Source organism: Heterocephalus glaber, unplaced genomic scaffold (assembly GCF_053883595.1).
Source record: "Heterocephalus glaber isolate CG9 unplaced genomic scaffold, H.glaber_assembly_v1.0 deba00001687, whole genome shotgun sequence".
Lineage (NCBI taxonomy): Eukaryota > Metazoa > Chordata > Mammalia > Rodentia > Bathyergidae > Heterocephalus > Heterocephalus glaber.
The window spans coordinates 7495917-7501915 of NW_028258412.1; the positions used below are offsets into that span (position 1 = coordinate 7495917).

At 42.7% G+C, this 5999-nt stretch overlaps 1 pseudogene; it reads left to right on the plus strand.

The window, feature by feature from the left end:
- The first annotated feature begins 4854 nt into the window (after window positions 1–4854).
- LOC110348953 (AP-3 complex subunit sigma-1 pseudogene) lies at window positions 4855–5536 on the plus strand (annotated as a pseudogene).
- The last annotated feature ends 463 nt before the right edge of the window (window positions 5537–5999 follow it).

Genomic DNA, 5999 nt, shown 5'->3' on the forward strand with positions numbered 1-5999 from the left:
TCTTTTTTGAACATGTACACTTTTTTCTTGTCATTATTCCCTAAATAATTCAATATAAGAACTGTTTATATTGTGCCGGGTATTATAAGTAGTCTAGAGATGGTTTCAAGTTAATGAGAGGATGTACATTCTATGCAAATACTGAGCCATTTTATAGAAAGGTTGTAACCATGCACAAATTTTAGTGTCTGTGTATGGGAGAGGCTAATGCTGCAACCAGTTCTCTGTGGATACTAAGGCACAACTGTATTTAGTCCAGTCCATTCACTCCATTTCCCAGATAGGAAACAGGCCAGAGAATACTGCTAACCTTCCTGAGGTCACATAGTAGGAAAAAATGGCCATGGCACTCAGGCTCAGGGTCCTGACTTCCTGAGCCCGGACTTTCTCAGGGGTTCTGAAACTGGGATCCACTATATACACTCAGTGGTGGTTTCATAGAGAAGAGGATGGTGAGGGAATGAGAGGAAAGCTGCGTCACTGAGTGACTCTCATCCCTCCTCCTTCTATCCCACAAGCTCCATTTCACCGTTTTGTACATTTGAATTCAATTTAAGTAGCCTCTGCAAAAAGATTCATCCATGGAAAAAATATTTTTTTTAAAAAACTATGCAATTATATCATAGGATTTACATATTTTCTTGCCTGGAAAATTTTTTGCTCCTATGAAGAAAACTTAACTTCTTCTTTGAGGCACATTTTCCCCTCTCTATCAGACTTGGATGTATTTGGAAAAACTGAAGCATGGACCCTTTAAAAGGCAGCAGTTAAACTGAAAGTCTCATTCACTCACAGGAACAAATTGGGTGACTCAGAACATCAGTAACCACTGGCCCAGATGTGTAATCTCAGGCTCACTGCTTGGAAAAATGTCACATAGAAAAATTCCACTTTTGGAGTCACTTCACAGAAGCACAGAGTGAGGGTCTAGGGGGCCCTCTTGGAGCGGGACAAAGGGCAGTAAGGCCATTTAAGGCCCAGGTCCAAGGGAATGGCAGGGTGGGGGTGGAAGGGAGATACTGGTGACTTACACTTTTCCTCACATGTCTGACTTTAAGATGAAAGAGACAAGATCCAAAACCAAGAAAGCATCCTGGGTTGACCTCTAAAAGTCCAAGAAAGGTGATAAGACATGGTAAATTGTGTGGCCTTTGTCCATGGGGATTCTGGGCTCTTCTCCTTTTGTGCTTTGAGGCTTAAAGAAAGAGCCAGAAGGCCAAAGAGATGAAACTCCAGACTTGACATCCAATGGACCTGAATCCAATCTCAGCCAATGATAAGCTGTGCATCTTCAGGCAACTTACCTCAACTCTCTGAGCATACTTTTCCAACCTATATTATAAAGCTAGTAAAGCATTAGAAAAGAAGAAAGCAGCCAGGTGAGGTGGCACACACCTGTAATTCCAGCATTCTGGGAATCTGAGGTAGGAGAATCACAAGTCTGAGCCCAGCCTGGGCAACTTAGCAAGACCCTGTCTCAAAATTTTAAAATTTTTTTAAAGGCTGGGTATGTAGCTCAGTGTGAAGGCCCTGGTTTCAATCCCTAATACAAAGAAAGAAAGAAAGAGAGAAAGAAAGAAAGAAAGAGGAAGGAAAGAAGGAAGGAAGAAAGAAAGAAAGAAAGAGGGAAAGAAAGAGGGAAGGAAGGGAGGGAGGGAAAGAAGGAAGGAAGGAAGGAGAGAAAAAGAAAAAGAAAGAAAGAAAGAAAGAGAAAGAAAGAAAGAAAGAAAGAAAGAAAAGAAGGAAAGAAAGAGAAGAGAGGAGAGCGAAAGAAAAAGAAAAAGAAAGAGGAGGGGAGGGGAGGGGAGGGAAGGGAAGGGAGAAGGGCTCTACAATACTCCTGGCCCAAGGAAATAGCTGCAGCCACTATGTTAAGTACCTACTAGATTCTCATCTGTGGACACCAGGGCCTGAGCTCCTCATCCCTGGTCTTCATGGCCTCTGTCTACCAGAAATTCTACTCAATGCTGCATGTGTGAGTCAGCTTTCCATCACTATAATAAATACCTGAGATAACCAATGTAAAATAGGAGAAATTTTACCTTGGCTCACAGTTTTGGAGGTTCTGGTCTGTGTTCTGTTAGCCTTGTTACTTTGGGCCTATGCTGGTTCATAATGGCAGCAGCCAATATCAAGAAAAAATTGAGCCAGGGATTTAGCTCAATAGTTCCACTGCCTGCTTCCAAGCACAAGGTCTTGAGTTTAATCCCCGGTACCAAAAAAAAAAAAAAAAAGAAAGAAAGAAAAAATTGCTCACCTTGTGGCTGGAAATCAAATTGGAAGGCTGAAAAGGGAACAAGTCCCATAGTACCCTTCAAGGGCACAGCACAAATGACCTAAAGACCTCTTACTAGGCCCCACCTCTTAAAAGTTCCACCTCCCAATAGCAACACAACCTGGGGACCAAGACTTTTAACACATGGGCCTTTGAGGGACATTTAAGATCAAAGCTATTTCACTGGGGGATGTTTAGGGTAGGGCTGTCACCACTGTCAGAAGATAGATTTGGGTCAGAAGACACCCTGGGAAACACAGTCTTTTGCCCTAGGTAACTATATTTGGCCAATTGCCAGCACACAGTAGCACTCAAGAAATAGGAATGATGAACTCAGTAATGGAAGAAATTAAAGACTGAATATGGATGAATGCCTCCTGTTGATAAATGCCTCCTTCTAGATGGGAGGAGAATTTAAAAAAAAAACAAAAACATAATGTTGAATGAAATAAGCCAAATACAGGAAAATGTTCTTTGTGATGGCATTTGTATAAAGTTCTAGAATAGGCAAGACAAAATCTACAATGCTTGGAGTAGATATAATGGTTACCTAGAGACTGGAAGGACCAGACAGTACCCAATATTTGGTGCCTTCTGCCTTGAAACTATGTAGCCAGTTGAGGAAACCCTTTTGTAAGAGCCTATTCATACTCTTTGCCCCTTTGTCTCTTCCTTTCCGATTCTGCTTTCTGAATATAGATGTGATGGCCGGATCTCTGGCTCCCATACTGGATCATAAGGACAAAAATCATAACCCCAGACTATAACTTAAAAAGCTGGGGAGTAAATCCCTAACAATTCCATAGAACTGTTGTGGTAGCCCTGCACAGCTCATCTGATCCATTCTGGACTTCTTTTACATGAGAGAGAGAAATGTCTCTCTTGGATAAGCCACTATTATTTTGGAGTTTTCTGTCACAGGCAATTGAACTTATGGTTCTTTCCCAACAGCCCCATGCAGCTGGTACTGTTACCGCTGTACGGAGGACTCACATGACTGCAAATAGAGAGAGGCTGGGTGTAAATCCCAGGCCAGGAGAGTTGTTGAAGGCATTCCTTCCATGGAGACTACTGGGCCATATCATTATCTTCTCGTGCCCAGTTCCTGGGGTCTCTGTGATCATGGAACTAAAGGAGTCACAACCATAGATCTAACATGATGTCATTGACCTCCCCCAGAGAGAATGGGAGCTGGAGTCATGCCCGATTTACATCTGAGAGAACTGAGCTGGGCCCCAAGGTGGTTGAAGTTCCTTGCTCAAAGACAGTCACAGAGTAAGAAAAAGGCAGGGCTGGCGCTTAAGCCAAGAAACCCTGCAGCAAAACTTACCTTGCCCACCCAACTACTAGGAATTGAACTCAGCACTTTGGTACTGACCTATAACCCTGGTCCTGTTTTTTTTTCTTTGTTTAATGGGGTGGGGGGACAGGGTCTTGCCAAGCCACTAAGTTGCCCAGGATGGGCTCGAACTTGCCATCCTCCTGCCTTAGCTTCCCAGGCGTGCCCCACCACACCTAGCAAAGCTGATCTTCTTAACCCCTCAATCACATCACTCCCTTAGAAATCACATGGCCCAATCTCCCACTGGACTCTAAGAGCTCCTTTGCAGCCTCTGCCAAAAGGATGGCCAGCCTTTACTGGGATACTTCCAGTGACAGAGCTCATTACATTACAGGCCTGCAAAGGAAAAGATGAGAAGGAAGAATTCCAATCCCTCTTCAGGCCTCTTGTTCTTGCCTGACCTCAGCCATCTTGTGACTACTACCCCCTGGGGATTGTTCCCCAGAATTAACTTTTCTCAGCCATTCCCTATATTTACAATTCTCTCCCCGCTCTCCCTCCTTCCCTCCCTCCCCCTCTCTCTTCCACCTTTGAAAAGAAAGCAAGACTACCATGGAGGATGATTGGGCAACAGTTCAACAAATACAAAAGTTACATACTCTGTGACCCAGCCATCTCTCTCCTTGCAAAAGTGCTCAAAGATAGATAAGTGAAAAAGCTCAAAATGACAGCATTTGTGACTGAAAGCTTGGCAGCACCCTAAATGTCGATTGATAGGGTTTCAACATCAGAGCATGTCCTTCCAATGGAAGATGTCACGGCATTTTAAAAGTGTAGGGGTGAGGTAGCTGTCAAAGAGAAATGAGAATGCATGTTTACACAAAGACTTGCAGAAGAATGCTTACATCAGTATTATGCCTAATAGCTTGAACTGGAAACAATCCAGTGTCCACAAACTCCTAAATGGACAAATAAAGTGTGGTATATCCAGACATGGAATATTCATTATCAATGAAAGAATGAACTACTCAGCTGAGTAATTCATACCTGTAATTTTGTGGTACACACCTGTAGTCTTAGCTACTCAGAAGGCTGAGGCAGGAGAATCACTTGAGCTCAGGAGTTTGAGACCAGCCTGGAAAATATACCAAAATCCTGTCTCAAAAAAAGGAAACAGTGGGAGGGGCCGGTGGGAAGGACTGCCAGCTAGATCCCTAGGCGAGGCTTGTGTGCCCGCCCCCGCCCCCGCCCCCACCCCCGCCCCCGCCCCGCCCCGCCCCAGCGCCCACCAAGGTCGGCCCGGCCCAGCCATGATCCAGGCGATCCTCATTTTCAACAACCACGGCAAGCCGCGGCTCTCCAAGATCTGCCAGCCCTACAGTGAAGATACACAACAACAAATCATCAGGGAGACTTTCCATTTGGTATCTAGGAGAGATGAAAATGTTTGTAATATCCTAGAAGGAGGATTTTGGTAATCAGTCTTAAGCTGTGTAACTTACTGTGACCTATGGAGTTAAATCTAATTAATTGGAGGATCTGACAACAAACTGATTTATAGACATTGTGCAACACTATATTTTGTCTTCTGTGTGGATTCTTCAGAAAGTGAACTTGGCATTTTAGATTTAATTCAAGTGTTCGTGGAAACATTAGACAAATGTTTTGAAAATGTCTGTGAACTGGATTTAATTTTCCATGTAGACAAGGTTCACAACATTCTTGCAGAAATGGTGATGGGGCAGATGGTATTGGAGACCAACATGAATGAAACTGTTACACAAATTGATGCACAAAATAAACTGGAGAAATCTGAGGCTGGCTTAGCAGGAGCTCCAGCCTGTGCTCTATCAGCTGTAAAGAATATGAATCTTCCTGAGATCCCAAGGAATATTAACATTGGTGACATCAGTATAAAAGTGCCAAACCTGCCCTCTTTTAAATAAAATATAAAACAGGCCACTCCCAGGTAAAATCCAGGGGCAAAAGTCATCTAAGTTTACCATACAGTTGTTTACCAAAAATAGAGGAGGGGAGTCTTAAATTTTGCTCTTGTATTTAAGTCAAGGTACTGTAGAGAAGTTGTGTAAGATCAGTATGAAAGTTCAATGTTGCTTTTCTTGCTCATTGATTTTAAAGAAATTGTATAGTTCCGGTGTGATTTTTCTTTTCTTTTCTAAACTGCATTCCTATGCCCACCTAAGGCATGCCTCTATGTACTGGCTATTACAGTATTTTGAAAGTGACGTATTTCTTTAATTATGTACAACCCAAAATGTTGGTGTTTTGTATGGATCACAAGTGTAACAGTCCTTAATTCTTTCTGCTGTTTGTCACAATTGTTATTTAAAGAACCAAGTATGTATTGCATGAAAACATTATGACCTTTTCCTCTTAGTTTAAATAAATTCAAAGGTAACTGGATTTCTAAAGCAAAAAAAA